Source organism: Cervus canadensis, chromosome 10 (genome assembly GCF_019320065.1).
Source record: "Cervus canadensis isolate Bull #8, Minnesota chromosome 10, ASM1932006v1, whole genome shotgun sequence".
In the NCBI taxonomy this organism is placed as follows: domain Eukaryota; kingdom Metazoa; phylum Chordata; class Mammalia; order Artiodactyla; family Cervidae; genus Cervus; species Cervus canadensis.
Window position 1 is genome coordinate 28,465,361 of NC_057395.1, and position 18,148 is coordinate 28,483,508.

Genomic DNA, 18,148 nt, shown 5'->3' on the forward strand with positions numbered 1-18,148 from the left:
TGAGTCAACTCTTCTCATGAGGTGGCCAAAGTACTGGAGTTTCAGCTTCAGCCATCAGTCCTTCCAATGAACATCCAGAACTGACCTCCTTTAGGATGGACTGGTTGGATCTCCTTGCAGTTCAAGGGACTCTCAAGAGTCTTCTCCAGTGCTTACTGCTCCTCAATTGATTAAACACAGTCTTTGAGGTGGAATATTTAAATACATCCCTGAATCAAGAGCTTGGCAGAGAGGTAGATTCCTAAGCCACAAGAATTTGACTTCTCTGGAGTTTCTTTAAACAAACTATGGATGGTTGTGATGTCATAAGCCCTTATAAGAAAAGGCTTCAAAACTACTGCAAGGCTGACGTAACAAGTTCCCCATTGTCCTTTTTGTCCCGAGTCCTGGAGAAATTCCTCTCTGATCCTAGAATCAAAAGTAGTTGTAACTTTCCTGAGCTGTTGTGTTTGTTTTTATCTCAAGGACACAATGAATCAGATCTGCCCCGGCTTTCTTTTTCACCCTGACTGCTTCCTGCTGCCCACCGATATCCAGCTCATTTCCTTCCACAGGAAGGCGGGACTTTCCATTTCGCTCCAGGGTGGAGTCACAAGACTAGCTCTGGCCAGTGAGAATGAGCCAAAGCAACGCCACCAACGCATTTAATTGCTAGTGCAAGATCCTTTAAAGCTCTTTATTTCTTCTGCAGAGTGACTGACCACATGAGAGACAGTGACTCCTCAATGGCATAGAAATTAGAGAGGGGAGTGGGGAGCAGGCCTCCAGGTCACCTTTAGAGAACCTGTAACCGGTAAGAGAAACTAAAGCTTCATGGTTTCAAGCCCCTGAAATTTCAAAATTGTTTTTACCATAGTAAAACACAGTCTATCCTGACTAATAAAACTATGTCCAGCTATCTATATAGTCTATTAATGGACAGATGGTCGGTTGTTGTTTTATGCATTTTAGTCTAATTTCTTTGTTTTGCCTTGGTTTTTTTTTTTTTTTTAATCATTCAACACAGTTGAATGTGTCCAATTTTGTCACAGCTTATGCATCCTTGTATGCCATTTTGGATGCATAAAGGATGCATAAACTATGACAAGATTGGATACATTAATCTGTGTTGAATAATTATAGGCCATTTTGGGGGGCTTCCCAGGTGGCACTAGTGATAAAGAACACGCTTGCCAATGCAGGAGATGCAAGAGACTTGGGTTCGATCCCAGGGTGGGGAAAATCCCTTGGAGGAGGCTGGCAACCCACTCCAGTATTCTTGCCTAGGAAATCCCATGAACAGAGCAGCCTGGTGGGCTATGGTTCACAGGGTTGCAAAAAGTCGAACACGACTGAAGTGACTTAGCAGCAGCAGCAGCAGGCCATTTTGAGAACAGGTGGTGAATAAATAAGGTAAAATAATGCATTGGTATGAGAAGAACATCAGTATCAGTATGAGTACCCTATACAGGATTAACTGAGATTTTTAAACATAGGCTGCTTTGGAAATTTTCTTCTAAGAGAAAATACTTACATAAGCGTAGGACTAGCAACTGCATTTCCAGAGAGATAACACTAGAGGGCGTGTGGAGTTAAAGTACAGTGTGACCCCCATTGGCCAGTACAGGTGCACTAAGAAGAGATATTATTGCCCAAGGATTTAAGTAAGAGTTTTGGTTTGTGTATTTTTCCATATTTTAAATTTCAGAAATCCATATTAATTGACCTTCTTTCTAGGGAAAATGATGAAATGAATTGGAGCCTGCCTGTCTATAATATTATTTTACTATGAAATTCAGACTTCAAGGGCATGATTCTTGGGATATTTTGGAGTCTCTGTTCTCACAGGCATTTTCTTCTTATGCAGAATTCTACCCAAACTTGTTCAGCTTTCTACAGTTTTTTTCACTTCTTCCCTCAAAACCAACAAGTCTGGCTCCCTCTTCCTGGGTGAGGCCTGGTAAGTGGAAGTTTTGTTATTCTGACAATTTAATTTGAGATAAAGTGTTGATGGATGACAATACCTTATTACTAACCATGCCTACAGGCTTCCCAGGTGGTGCCAGTGGTAAAGAACCCGCCTGCCAGTGCAGGAGACTAAGAGTCACGGGTTCAATCCCTGGGTCAGGAAGGTCCCCTGGAAGAGGGCATGGCAACCCACTCCAGTATTCTTGCCTGGGAAATCCTATGGACAGAGGATCCTGGTGGGCTACAGTCCATGGGGTCTCAGACACTCGGACATCACTGAAGTGACTTAGCACGTACGCAACCATACCTACCTGTCCAGATAGAATTATGTTTTTATCTAAAAATTTATTTATTTAATCTAAAAGGGACTACAGAAGTAAGTGTGAAAGTCGCTTCATTATAGAGGGCATTCCAAGCTTGAGTATCACTTGATCTTCCTGAGTGTACTCATGAGCCTAAATTCACAGCAATTCATCCATCACCCCAAATGGTAGTTCTGTCAGTGGAATTATGACTTATATGGCAAGTTGAATACTATTAATATTTTATAGAAAATTTTTGTTATTCAGATCCCTAGTTGAGGATAAAGCATCTGGAGTTTTGATATGTTACATGCTATTTTTGTGCTTGTTTAAATTTTGGAAATAGTGCCGGGAATTGATACAGGGTTAAAATGCATTTGATAACCTTCAAACATTCCTCAGTCAACAAACTCAACATTTTCCCTTTCATGAAAAGTGTAGGATAAATGAAAGAACTCAGATTTTGGAGTCAAGTAAATCTAGATTTAGACTCAGGCTACCACATTATCCTGAATTTTCAATTCCTCAACTGTAAAATGTAAATTACCATTTTAGTGCAAATTTAAATGGATGTAAATTTAACCTACATTTCAAGGATTTGGGGGAAGCTTTATGTCATATGAAAAGTACCTGGAATACCTTAAAATGATGCTAACTTGATCTTTTTCATCATTTTTTGGGTCAGATATATCTATGAACAAAATTGATTTATTTAAATTGCATTTCTAATATGTAGAATTGAAATGGCATTTCTTATTAATACTTGTAAAGTCAAGCAGCTGATGGAGAGTACTAATGGTGAGATGACCAAGGGTGGCAGAGCAGATTTGGGATTGGTTTTAGCAAACCAGTGAGCAGTCAATGTTGTGACATTCATCAGTCCACCATGTGAGTTCCTAGCATTCTAGTTCTCAGTGGGGACATTCTGGTTGGCAGTCTCCAGCCTCTCACCCAAACTTTCATCCCCATCACTATTCTGTTTTTATTCACATGATTCTAGATAATAAGGAAATGAAAATCCAGACTAGCATAGATAATATAGTTAAGATCTTTGTGTTGCTTGGACATGATCTAGGGTTCTTTTCTTTCTAAGTCTTAACTGAATTTGTTACAATATTGCTTCTGCTTTCAGTTTTGGTTTTTTGGCTGTGGGGCATGTAGGATGCTAGCTCCCCAACCAGTGATGGAACCTGCACCCACTTCATTGGAAGGTGAAGTCTTAACCACTGGACTGCCAAGGAAGTCCTTAGGGTTCATTTGTTGAATTAGTCTTTTCAATCCTTAGGGTTCATTTGTTGAATTAGTCTTTTCAAGAGAATAACAAACTAAAGAAATATTCAGTTCTGAGGATAATTCTCAGCTCATATATTATTTTAGCTTCTGCCAAAATAATTTTATATACCCGGTGATATTCAATTATTTTAAGCTGTCATTTTCAAAATAACTGTGTAACACATTATTTTTTAATCGATTAGAATGTTTCCAAAATCAATTCCAAGCAATATACATAGGAAGAAAAATTTCTACTGTAAGTGCCTGTTATAAAATGTGCCTTGTAGAAAGTTCTTTCTCTAGGTGATTACTGAACATCAGCAATTCTAATACTGATCTTGACCACTCTTATCTGCAGAGTGAATACAAAGGGAAATGTAAAATTCCATGAAATCCCTGATTATCTATGCCTAATTTCTATTGAGTCAGAGCTTGTTCTCTGACATTCTTTGCTACAGATATTTCATGTTTTCATTCATTTCCTGGAGTCTGAAATGACTGGACTGGGTGATATTCTCTCCATAGTTTCTGTCCTGTGTCTCAAAATCATTCTGAGGGAAGAAGAATCAGTTTAGTTTCATCACCCTTTCTTTAGAGGGACAAGTAACTCCAGTCAAAGTATTAATTTCCATGATCATTCTATTACAACATCTTGTTTGAACCAGGCACAGTGGTCAAAACTGATTAAAATACAATTAATGTGCACTCTCTTGGGTTTCACTGTAAAATATAATTTTGTGCACTTCAAATTTAGTTAGTTAAGTTTTTATAGCTAAATTTTCTGATCTTTTTTTTTTGTTACTTGTGTCATTTTGAATCATGCATATATTATTAAAGTTTAAGAAAGCTATTTCAGACAGGAATCCACTCTATTTTTCTAGTCTGACATTCTTCTCAATTTCACTGAGGAACCAGAAGACTGATGAATCACATCTACCCTAAGGACAGACTTCTTGGACTTTGTTCTGAGTTGTCACTGCTTTCTCTTCCCTTCCCCATCTCCTCTCACCTGCACATCCTGAGCTGAAGAATTGATGCTTTTTAACTGTGGTGTTGGAGAAGACTCTTGAGAGTCCCTTGGACTGCAAGGAGATCCTAACATCAATCTTAAAGGAAATCAGTCCTGAATATTCATTGGAAGGACTGATGCTGAAGCTGAAACTCCAATACTTTGGACACCTGATGCAAACAACTGACTCTTTAGACAAGACCCTGATGCTGGGAAAGATAGAAGGCAGGAGGAGAAGGGGATGACAGAGGATGAGATAGTTGGATGGCATCACTGATTCAGTGGACATGAGTTTGAGTAAACACCAGGAATTGCTGATGGACAGGGAGGCCTGGTGTGCTGCAGTCCATGGGATCACAAAGAGTCAGACACAACCGAGTGACTGAACTGAACTGAACTGAACTTGTCCTTTTAACCCTGGAGGATTAGCAGAAACTGCATGAGAACCTTAGTTATTTTGAGCATAGGAAATGGATAAGCTGTACCATATGAAGAACAAGGGGGAGAACTTTGGAGAAATAGGATGCGATTTTAAGGATGAGAAAACAGGACAGAACAGCGGTATAGACCAGAAGTAGGGCCAGGACAGCAACCAAGGAGAAATAAGTACCCTGGGGAAATAGAAGATGAAAAGCAAGCTTCACTCATGACTCAAAGGACAGTCACCAGGCACAGACCGAGAACAGGGTACAGTGTGGTTGAGACTGAGGGTAAACCAATGGAAGAAGCTACTGCTGCCCAGGTCAACATTCTTGGGACAGCAGCTGGTTTTGTTGTCATTGACAGATGAGAATAAGATCATTACTGCTGATGGGACTGACTGTGAAATACTTGGACTTCCTCAAGATGGCAGGGTTTATATCCTCCCCCTCATTTAGTCTTCTCAATATTAAAGTTCACTTGGATATATTTTAGTAGGTGGAGTCAGGGCTCTCTGAACCAGGAATTTACTACTCTGCCTTTGAGCAAGAGATCAGAGGAAGGAGGGGATGGAGAGTGTCAGGTGCTAATTGATGAGACTCAAGGATTGGCTGGAATGCTGGGCATACTGCCCTATAGAAGTGAAAGCACTGAGCAAATCCATAGAGTCAGAAGTACATTGGTAGATGCCAGGGGCCAGGTGTAGGAGGATGGGGAGCTAGTGTTTAATGGAGACAGAGTTTCCGTTTAGGAAGGTGAGAAATTTGGGAGATGTACGAGGGTGGGAGGGGCACGACAATATGAGTGTACTTAATACCACTGAGCTGCACAACTAAATGTGGTGAAAACAGTATGTCTTATGTTATGTGACTTTTACCGCAATAAAAAACAATTAAAGAAAAAAAGGTGAAAGCACTAAAGTGAAAGAGAGGAGAAACTTGTCAAGAGGTCAGTGGAGGGAGAAATCCGCATTGATGGCAGGCATCTGTATCACTTTCCCCATAAAACAAAAAGCAAGGTCATCTATAAGAAAAAGGGGAAGAAGGGGAGAAGAAAGAGTTGGCTTGAGTCCACTAATGATAATTTATAATTATTAATGTTGTCCAATTAAAATCTAAAAAATATTTTAAATTTATAATGTAAATATCAAGCCTTTAATTTATACTGGCCCTATGAATTTATGGGACTTCCCAGGTGGTGCTAGTGGTAAAGAACCTCCTGCTAATGCCGGTAGATATAAGAGGTGTGGGTTCGATCCCTGGGTTGGGAGGATCCCCTGGAGGAGGGCATGTCAACCCACTCCAGTGTTCTTGCCTGGAAAATCCCATGGGCAGAGGAGCATGGGGGGCTGTGGTCCACAGGGTCACAAAGAGTTGGACATGATTGAAGCAACTTAGCACGAACACACGTGAATTAATAGAATTGAGACAGAAAGAAAACATTTTCTCTATACCCAGCAATTTAACCAGGCTGAGAAGACTCCTGAGAGTCCCTTGGACTGGAAGGAGATCCAACCAGTCCATCCTAAAGGAAATCAGTCCTGAATATTCATTGGAAGGACTGATGCTAAAGCTGAAACTCCAATACTTTGGCCACCTGATGCAAGCAACTGACTCATTTGAAAACACCCTGATGCTGGGAAAGATTGAAGGAGGGAGAAGGGGATGACAGAGGATGAGATAGTTGGATGGCTTCACCAACTGAACGGACATGAGTTTGAGTAAACTCCGGGAGTTGGTGATGGGCAGGAGGTCTGGCGTGCTGCAGTCCATGGGTTTGCAAAGAATTGGACATGAATGACCAACTGAATTGAACTAAGAGACTCCAGGGACTGTAATGACAGTGTAGGTTTAGAAAAGAAGATCTCCAAGCCTACATAAGTATTAACATTGAGCTTAATTCCCCTATCTTCCAAAATCACTCCTAAATAATTGAGTTGTACTAGCTAAAGGAAATAAAACAAATATATGAATAGTTACTAAAAAAAAAAAACCCAAAGAAGAGAGAAGAAGAAATAAAAGTACTGACATTTTCTTGAAAGACAAATCGGGTTAAAATTACAACCAAATGAATTGATTGTAGTTTTTTGTTTGTTTGCCTTTTTTTGATCATTTCACTCTGCACAATACATATCTATGGGGCCTCCCTGTTGGCTCAGCCTTAAAGAGTCTACCTGGCAATGCAGGAGACTCAGGCTCAATCCCCAGGACAGGAAGATCCCCTGGAGAAGGAAATGGCAACCCGCCCCAGTATTCTTGCCTGGGAAACCCCATGAACAGAGGAGCCTGGCAGGCTACAGTCCATAGGGTCACCAAGAGTTGGACATGACTTAGCAACTAAGCAAAAATAACAATATATATCTATGTCATATAATCTAGTTTATAGTAAACCAAGTGAAACAGAATATCAATATTTACCAAAATCAGACCAAAGAGAAAAGAAACATGATACTGAGATGATATATACTTATAGAAAATGCATATTTGCTATTTTACTTTTTATTTTGATAATACTCTCTATTTCATAGAGTATATATTTTGTTTGTTTAATTTGGGGGGGAAGAGAATCACTTTATTTTTATTAATTCACGATTCACATCAAAGCAGTTCATGTAAGGATACCACGCACACAGTTGCCCAGCCCCAAATGCCTCATCATCTCAATTCACTTCTCCATAAGAACATCCTCTGTTGTGATTTAGCCAGTTCTTTAGTTTAAACTTCTTGATTAGGTTAAACCATGTGCAAATTTGCTCTGATTCTGCACCTCCTTAAAATCCACACAAAGCTCATGGTCACTCTGGATCTGCGTCAGAATGTTTCAGCTCACAGTGGCCAGGACAAAACTGTTGCTGGAGGAAGTGGACTGAGTTTCATATCTCAGTTAGTTCAGTCGCTCAGTCGTGTCCAACTTTTTGTGACCCCATGGACTGCAGCAAACTAGGCTTCCCTGTCCATCATCAACTCCCAGAGCTTGCTCAAACTCATGTCCATTGAGTTGGTGATGCTATCCAACCATCTCATCCTCTGTCGTCCCCTTCTCTTCCTGCCTTCAATCTTTCCCAGCATCAGGGTCTTTTCAAATGAGTCAGTTTCCCATCAGGTGGCCAAAGTATTGGAGTTTCAGCTTCAGCATCAGTCCTTCAAATGAATATTCAGGACTGATTTCCTTTAGGATGGACTGGTTGGATCTCCTTCCAGTTCAAGGGACTCTCAAGAGTCTTCTCCAACACCACAGTTCAAAAGTATTAATTCTTTGGTGCTCAGCTTTCTTTATACTCCAACTTTCATATCCACACATGACTACTGGAAAAACCAGTAGCTTTGACTAGATGGACCTTAGTCAGCAAAGTAACATCTATGCTTTTTAATATGCTGTCTAGGCTGGTCATAACTTTTCTTCCAAGGAGCAAGCATTTTTTAATTTCATGGCTTCAGTCAGCATCTGCAGTGATTTTGAAACCCAAGAAAATTAAGTCTCCCACTGTTTCCATTGTTTCCCCATCTATTTGCCATGAAGTGATGGGACTGGATGCCATGGGCTTCATTTTTTGAATATTGAGTTTTCAGCCAGCTTTTTCACTCTCTTCTTTCACTTTCATCAAGAGATTCTTTAGTTCTTCTTCACTTTCTGCCATAAGGGTGGTTTCATCTGTGTATCTGAGGTTATTGATATTTCTCCCAGCAATCTTGATTCTAGCTTTTGCTTCATTCAGCCCAACATTTCTCATGATGTACTCTGCATATAAGTTAAATAAGCAGGATGACAATATACAGCCTTGATGTACTCCTTTCCCAATTTGGAACCAGTCTATTGTTCCATGTCCAGTTCTAACTTCTTGACCTGCATACAGATTTCTCAGGAGGCAGGTAAGGTGGTCTGGTATTCCCATCTCTGGAAGAATTTTCCAGTTTGTTGTGGTCTACACAGTCAAAGGCTTTGGTGTAATCAATGAAGCAAGTGTTTTTCTGGAACTCTCTTGCTTTTTCAATGATCCAGTGGATGTTGGTAATTTGGTCTCTGGTTTCTTTGCCTTTTCTAAATCCATCTTGAGCATCTGGAAGTTCACGGTTCATGTACTGTTGAAATCTGGTTTGGAGAATTTTGAGCATTACTTTGCTAGCTTGTGAGATGAATGCAATTGTGCAGTAGTTTGAACATTCTTTGGCCTTGCCTTTCTTTGGAATTGGAATGAAAATTGACCTTTTCCAGTCCTGTGGCCACTGCTGAGTTTTCCAAATTTGCTGGCATATTGAGTGCAGCACTTTCACAGCATCATCTTCTAGGATTTGAAATAGCTCAACTGGAATTCCATCACCTCCATTAGCTTTGTAGTGGTGCTTCCTAAGGCCCACTTGACTTCACATTCCAGGATGTCTGGCTCTAGGTGAGTGATCACACCATTGTGGTTTTCTGGGTCATGAAGATCTTTTTTGTATAGTTTTTCTTTGTATTCTTGCCACCTCCTCTTAATATCATCTGCTTCTGTTAGGTCCATACCATTTCCATCCTTTATCATGCCCATCTGTAGATGAAATGTTTCCTTGGTATCTCTAATTTTCTTGAAGAGATTTTTAGTCTTTCCCATCCTATTGTTTCAGATCTAAATGTAGGATATTCTTGTCTAGGATATTCCACAAAGTGAGAACACTTGATCATTTTTACTTCCCTCCAGAAGTGGAGCTTGTTCTCTGAGAGTGAAAACTCCCTGTCACCCCCACACATCAGTATCTTTCTGAAGCCCTGTCTGCACCTTTAGCGTCACTCACCAGGATGCTTTAGGCTGGGGGCAAATGGCTCTGCTGTCTCTGGTTTTGTAGAAGGAGGATGATTCGTTTGTCTTAGAGTTCACGATTCAACTCTCCAGTAATAACCCTGAAGACTGCCCTAAATAGCTTCGCTGTTCTTTGACTGTTTGCCTCTAGGCTTGGAGTTCCTCTGGGTCTACCCTCCCTGGACAGTGTGTTTGATGTGCTAAAATGGCCTCCCATTACATTTTCCTGTAGACCAGATTCTGACTGCTGAATATCATTCTTCAAATTTTCTCTTGCATTGACCAGACTCTTCTTGTTTTCCCAGGCTACTGTGGATTTTTTTTTTTTTTTTCTTTTTAATATAAGGAGAATGGTTGGGACTGAGGGACTGCATATGTCCTCAGTCTACCTTTTTGAGACACTCTCATTTCTCTGTAACCCCCTTCATATTCTGCGGAAGAGTCATTCTCATCTAATAACCCTGTAGGTACACATCTTTTGCTTTTCTTCCTTCAAGTCTTTCCTATTTTAGTGCTTCTTTTGCGACACATCTCTTTGCTCCCCTTGAGGACTTTCTATTCTTTGAACACTTCCTCTGGTTCTCAAGTCCAAATTCAATATTTTCCTCCAGTGAATTGTTACGGCCTTTAATTTGAATCATTGTTATGACTATGTTATAACCTAACGCAGAATATATTATCTTTGGACTTATCATTCCTTCACAACCACACACACTGTCTTTCTTATCTTTGTATTACAGTTACACATTACAGTGCCTTCCACATAGTAGGGACACACATCTGTGACTGCAATTAAGTTAATTTGAATTTGTAGCCAGTTCCCACCAGTAAAAGAAAATTCATCTTTATGCTATGTTTAGGCTGACAGTTTTAATAACTAGGTTGTTTTTTAGCTAGTTTATTTTATAAAGTTTCTTAGTATGGTATTTGTTGAGAAGCACAATAAAATAAATTATGCCTGTGATTAACTTTGTCCTCAAAATTGAATTGCTGTCTTTTTCACACCTTACATTTTTATATTAAGAACCTCAAAGAGAACATTCAAATATTTCTGGTTTGCTCAGCACTTATAGACATTAGCTGATATAATATTTTCTTAAACAATGCTATCTACACTGCACATACCCCCTTAATCTCTTGCAAAGGGTAACCATACTGCTACATACGATCATTTATCACAACACTCCCCTTAATCATTCATGCTGCTCAACCTCATCAGACATCCTTCCATCAAAGTGTGTCTCCATGGTAACGTAAGCCAGATTTGGCCATTTGGCCTCTGTTTGGAACACAAAGGTCACTTGAGTGTTTATGACATTTGGATTTTGGACTGTATTTCCAAAACTACAAATTCTGCATGGTTTTGACATTTGGATACACTCTTCATTAATAGTGTTTTCCCTTGGTGTACACATATGTTTCAATTTGAAGTTATATTTGCTTACTGGAAGTGAAAGCAGCCAACGTAACCAATTTTAATGAGATTCATTTTTGTTTCTTCATTACATTTCTTTCCAGAAAACAATACTTTGTGCTTTAAAGGAGTGCTCTGTAGGAAAATCATTGTAAAATGCAAATCACTGAGATTGCTAAAAAAAATCTCAAACTAATAAAACTGAAAAAATGCTTATTGATTATTTTGTAATGTTCTCTTTTTCTCAAAATATATTTACATCTTGAATTTTTGTTGAAATGAGATAATTATTCAAGTTGTCAGCATATTGTTACCTTTCATAGACAGAAAGTATTGAATTTTAGGATGGAAATAATAAAGTGCATGGTTTTTTCTGGATAATAAGACTCAATATCACAGGATCAATACTTTCCAAGTGTATCTATTTAAAATAATAATAGCTCACACTTACTAAACATTTTCTACGTGCCTGATTCTGATCTAAATGATTTAGATATATTAATCTATTTCATTCTCAGAGCAACCGTAAGAAGTTGATGCTATACTCTCCCCTTTTTTACCAGTGAGAAATTAATACCCAGATAGAGTAAATAACTTGCTCAAGGTATACAGCTACTAAGTGGCTTAATCAGGATTCAAAGTCAGGCAGTCTGGTTCCACATCCTAAGTCAGACTGCCTCCACCTTTTAAATTATGGAGATTCCAAACAAGATCATTTCTCCAGAATTAAAAAAAAAAAAAAAGTATACTTCATCTGAAGGAATAAGCACCTTAAAATAGCTATTAAAAATTCTTCAACTTATCTGATATTTAAGTATTGAAAAACCCAGAAAGCTAGTCTAAACAGTGGGTGTTTAAAAAAAATAATTTTATTTGTTTATTGGCTGTGCTGAGTCTTCATTGCTGCACAGGCTTTTCTCCAGTCGCAGTGAGGAGAGGTGCTCTCTAGTTGCCGAGTGCAGGCTTCTCATCACGGTGGCCTCTCTCAGCGAGAGGGGCTCCTCTCTAGTTGCGACACTTGGGCTTCTAATTGTGATGGCTTCTTTTTCTCACTCTGTCTGTTGGGACACAACTCTTTGGAAAGGTTCTGTTTACAGCTCCCTGGTAGATCTTTGCTCTGCTTCATGGAGTCTCATGCTAAAGAGATTTTTCTGTGTAGCTCCCTCTTCTCTCTGCTCTCTCTGGAAAAGTTTAGCAGCTCCAGCCTCCATGAACTCCAGTCTCTGACAGCTCAGGTCAGGAGGATACCCATATCCTGTTTGGGCTCCCCTCTCTCATGATACAGTTGTGAAGGACTTCCTGATGGAAGTCTGGGGGCAGTTGCGGGCTCATATAATTTCTTTCCTGTGTCAAGTATCACAGCCCTGTGCTGTCTGTCTGTCAATGGAGTAGGACCCTAGGGGGCCTTCCCGGGACAGACCCCATGCCCATGTCCTCTGTGGCAGCTCCTCTCTGAAGTACCTGGATAACAGTATCTGATGCTCTTTTCCTGAGTCACTTTACAAATGCTAAAACAACCGCCACATGGACGACATTAACTGGTTGATGAGCATGAGGCCCTAGACCTACAGACACCTGCGTACTGATAATGTTAACAGCCCTGTTATCATCACCCAGAGAACTGTGCATGAGCTCATCCCATATCCTGCAACATCCCCCCACCCCCGCCCTGCACCTGGCCTTTAGAAATCCTTTGCTGAAACACCTGGGGGAGTTTGGGGCTTTAGAGTGCAACCCACCCCTTCTCCATTTATTGGCGCTTTTACAATAAATGCTTCACTCTCCTTCATCACAATTGGTGTCAGTAGATTGGCTTTACTGCTTGAGGGCAAGTAGACCCAAGTTTGGGTGGGTAACAAACCAATACTTAAAAATACTTTGTCCAGTCACCCAGTGGTTTTCAGTGGGAGGGCAGTTTGAGTACCAGTTATTCCATTGTGGAGAAAGCAGAGTTTTTTTATCCTCTTTAATGGTCCTTTCTGTTGTGTAGGTCATGCTATATGACACTAAATTAAGGGAAATTAAGCCATTTCCCTCCAGTGAGTCATATAGAAAGCAAAAAGTGAAAGTGTTAGTCACTCAGTCCTGTCCAATTCTTTGCGACCCCGTGGCCTGTAGCCTGCCAGGCTCCTCTGTCCGTGGAATTCTCCAGGCAAGAATGCTGGAGTGGGTAGCCATTCCCTTCTCGAGGTTATCTTCCTGACCCAGGGATTGAACCTGGGTCTTTCGCATTGCAGGTGGAATCTTTACCATCTGAGCCACCAGGGAAGCCCGAGTCGTATAGAACTCGTCCTTTATTAATCAGTTGCTGGGAAAATAAAATACTTTTCTCAAAGAAACCTCATTATGTATTTTCAAATTTAACAAAGATGTGTGTTCCAGGGCATAGGATTGTAATCACAAATTATAATAGTGAGTTGGTAGGAAAATGCCTGAAGAATTTCAAATAACTTACAAATATAACAGATGACCTACATGCTAGTAATCCTCTGCTATAACAGAGGCCCTGCTACTAAAAGCAGAGCCCAATCATTCCAAATCCTCTGGAAATGATAATTACTACTTTAAAGTTATGATTACATAAATCTGTCATGGTTCATGATAAATGTACTCTTGCAAATTTGTTTTCAACATTAAGGAAAGTTTAGTCCATTTTTAAGAACTTTAGAGATAATTTTACTATAGGCCTTAAGATAGATGCTGTCCAATTAGATCCACAAATCCTGGGCTAAGTAAAACTATTTCATGTCAGATACACTGCAGAACCTTTTACAATTATATTGAAGATATAATATATTAGTATAATAACATTTAATTATGGGAATTTAGGGTATGTTAGAATTCAACATAGACTTTTTGTTGGGTTTTGTTTTTATTTGTGTTTTGTTTTGTTTACTATTCAAAGTGCTTTTAAACAGCTCTCTGATTATGCCTAAGTCAAGGAATGAAAGATGTTAGCTCTTATGTACAGGCAATAACTGTGTAGAATGGTTAGATAAGTAGCAAAAAGACTGGCCTTTTTGTTTCTCCTCCACGTCTCTTATCTCGGGATGACAGCTCAGAAAAACCCATTGGGTAAAGGTATACTGGGCGGTGCTGTTTCTAGACACAATTTCTTACATTGGCCAAGCCCTATAAAAACTGGCTTGAGAAGAAAAAGGGAGGCCAGCTGGTAGAAAGAGTTGGGCATCCAAAGCCTAAGGGAACAGGTACTCTGTGCAGCTGACATGGTGGCCAGGAGGGTGATTCTACACAGGTGAGTAGAAAAGAAGCACAGGTAATCCCAAAGCAGAGGGCGCTGAGAATCAGGTGAGCAGGGAGGGGTAGCATTGAGGGAAATCTCTCAGAGCATCATGGGAACCCAGCAAGCCAGTCTCTTGGAGCAAGATTAGAAAGAGAAATGCAAGCCTTACTTCTGGAAGGACAATGGTATTAGGATGGGAGGGATGGAACACTAAGGTATGAATTGGACTGGCCACAAAAGGACCATTTGGAGTCTCAGAGTTCCAGGCAAGAGCTCTCCAGACCATTCAGTCTCATGTGTAGGTATCTTTGCAGCTTTTTATGAAGCTGAGCCCAGAGGAGGGAGTCAAGGGGCAGAGCTGTCAGGGTGGGAGCTGACACGGGGCGCAGACACTGGCAGGGCCAGAAATCCACAGCCTGCCCGCCGTGTGCTTAAATGTCTCATCTTCAGAAAGTTTTTTTTTTTTTTTTAAGGCAGTTTTGAGAGCAGTCCATCCCCAACCTTTTTGGCACCAGGGACCAGTTTCATGGAAGACAATTTTTCCATGAATGAGGGGCGGAGGATGGAGAGAATGATTTCAGGATTATTCAAGTGTACTGCATTTATTGTGCACGTTATTTCTACTATTATTACATCAGCTCCAACTCAGATCATCAGTCATTAGATTCCAGACATCGGGGACCTCTGTTTTAGAGGATCTCTTAGAATAAAATATATTGCCAGAGATGTAACACTTTAAATCCCTAGGAGACTAGTCCATAGCATGTATTAATTTATTAGATTAACTGTTAGCTTCAAACAGAGAGAGTAAAGTCCTGAGAGAATGAAATTCAGACAAGAGACTTAGAGGATATCTGAAGGAAATAGAGTTCCAGAGTAGGTAATGTGGCACATATTGCTGATGAGTGGGAAATCTGTGCTCCATGTCTTTCATTTCAGATTTGCCCTCTAACCAATGCACACTGAGAATTCACTATGTGCCCTGTGCTTCTAAATCCCTTTATGTATATTATTTCCTTTAATTTTCTACCATATGGGTATGTTTATCATTTTCATTTTAGAAATAGAAAAACTGAGGCTCAAAACATTTCCCACGATCACACAGCTAGTAAATTTCAAGATGGGGATTCACACTCATCTATGTCTGGTGACCCAAAAGGTCTTACAAGAGAGTCTTTTAAAGGTTCAGGTGAGAGGTTTTGATGGTTTCACCAGGAAAAGTGTCATTGTAAATGTGGGATAGGAACTGGGTTTTGTAGTGGAAGAAAATTTTCTCTACCCGTTAGGGTATTCTAGCTGGTCTAAGAATTAAATGGACATAAGACAGATAAACAGGAGAAAATTAAGCTAAAGTTGAATAATATGTATACACAAGAGAGATGCAGAAAAACTGAGTAACTCACCGAAGTGGCTAAAACCCTCACCTTAATTATCATCATCAGCTAAGACAAAAGAGGATGTTGAGTGTAGTGACTTGGTTCTTCAAAAGGGAGGAAAAGCAACTGACATGGAGATGGAAAAGCAAAAGTTTGGTAAATAAATGTTTGTTGGGCCAAACAGACAATGGGACACAGAGAGGAATTTTAACAAACATTCTTTGCTGGGTTCTTCACTGTCCCCACAACTTGTTCATACTATAATGTTCCATGGTGATAGCTCCCTGCCTGCTATAGGTTTTCTGTTAAAATATTTTTGGGGAGCTAAGGGGGAGGTAAAAAGAAAGACTTCCTGCATCTTCTGTTTCTTAAAGATAATCAATCTAAATTAATGCTCCTGTGGATAAAACACATTTTAGGGTGGCAAATTTTACTCCCCTACAGGGGCAAAAAATAAACATCAGAGAGAACAAATCAATAGTTAGCCTCTGTTTGGGGAATGCCACCATTGTCAGAGATGGTACCAGGAATACTGTCATGAGAAGCCAGACAGGACTCAGGCTTCATGGGGCTGATAGCCTAGCAGGGAACAGATGTTCAATCAATGGCGATAAATAACTGTAAATAAGTATCAACTCCATAAAGAGTTGAAAATAGAGTACCAGGTGGTGGCTGCCATCAACAGAATGGACACTCCTGTTTTGGTAACCAGAATTTAAGCAAAGAGAGGGAATGAAAAATGGTTCTGAAGGTGACAGAGGATGGACACAGGAAAATCAGGAAGAAGAGTGGTTTAATTGGAAAGAAGTGACAAGATGGGTTTACAATGTCATGAGTGTAGGGTGAGCTTGAGACACCGAGGAATTGTCCACCAAACAACTGGAGATAAGGTTTGTGCCAGAAGCAAGGGCGAGAGACCTTGTCATGAGCCCAAGAGAAATACTTTGTACATAACCAAGCTGGACACTACGAAGGAAGAGGTTCAAGCGTCTCTGGGGTGTGATCTCCACTCCATATCCATGTCTAGACCTGCCCTTGTGACAGAGGAGGGGAGGATCAGTCAGGATGGGTAAACAAAGCTGGTAGCTGCAGGACTCTGAACTTTGCAAGCATCTCTTTAAAAGCCACAGTCTCTCTTCTAAGTAATAATAGCTAACAGCTCTTCCTGCTCATTCTGCGCCTGGATGGCCCTTAATTTAGTCTTGCTAACAGCACCAGGAAGAAAGCACTATTATTATCAAACCCCTGTAAACACCGAGAAAATTGAAGCCCAGGGAGGCTAAGTAACTTCCTGAGCTCCACCACTCTGAAGGTTTTATCCTAGATTCAAACTCAGGCTGGGCTTTTAACCACAACAACAGACCCAGTGGACAAGGAGCAAAAGAACTTTTGCTTCCTTCAAGTCCTGGTGTAAAGAGGAGGGAATGAAGTTCCTTATTTCCCCTTGCAAAAGCAAAATGTATGTAATTTTATACCCCAATGCTATTAGCAGGGAACTGATACTAGCCTATATCTCTAAGTCCTAAGTGTTTTAAATCTATTTCATCAGGTTCTGAATTTTTTCTCCTTGTGTCACAGCTGATGTTTTCACATGATCAAGATAACAGATGCTCCATCCATGAGTTATACTAACCTCCTCTTTGTGACCGCTCTCATAACAGCTTTGAAGATGGGGAGGAAGGATGTCAGGATGCCAAAGGAAGCATCAGAGGATATCTAATACTGGAAAAATTGTCTTATCAAGAAACTTCCAAAAGAGCCTCTAAAGCCTATGGGAAGTTGAGCCAGGACAACCAAATACAGCAAGAAGAATTCTTTCTCCTTAGCACTTGCTAAAAATGAAATGCAACCATGGGAAAATTTCTTGACCTCTGTAACCTCTGTTCCCTCATCTGTTTAATAAAGCTAATTTGAAGGTCACTCTATGTCACCCTTGTGAGGATTTAATGAGATAACACTTATATGCTCTCTGCACAGTGTATGATGCTTAGCAAGAACTCAATAAATGTTTGCCTTAAAAAAATGAAATACTATATATGAAAGTACTTTATAAGCTCAAGCACTATATAACTGTGATATTTCTTAGATGCAGCAAAAGAGAAAATTGACTCAGTAGTATATTGTGAATACATAGGCACCTCAGTTCAGTTCAGTTGCTAAGTTGTGTCCAACTCTTTGCGACCCCATGAACTGCAGCACGCCAGGCTTCCCTGTCCATCACCAACACCTGGAGCTTGCTCAAACTTATGTCCATCAAGTTGGTGATGCCATCCAACCACCTCATCCTCTATTATCCCCTTCTCTTCCTGCCTTCAGTCTTTCCCAGCATCAGGGTCTTTTCTAATAATTCAGTTCTTCGCATCAAGTGGCTAAAGTATTGGAGCTTCAGC

At 40.2% G+C, this 18,148-nt stretch overlaps 1 long non-coding RNA gene across 1 annotated transcript; it reads left to right on the forward strand.

Moving 5' to 3' along the window:
• Positions 1-664: 664 nt before the first annotated feature.
• Positions 665-17,637, forward strand: LOC122448840. The gene is made up of 3 exons (XR_006271783.1): positions 665-793; positions 1,847-1,939; positions 17,420-17,637. It is a non-coding gene; the product is annotated as an uncharacterized LOC122448840 (long non-coding RNA).
• Positions 17,638-18,148: the final 511 nt, after the last annotated feature.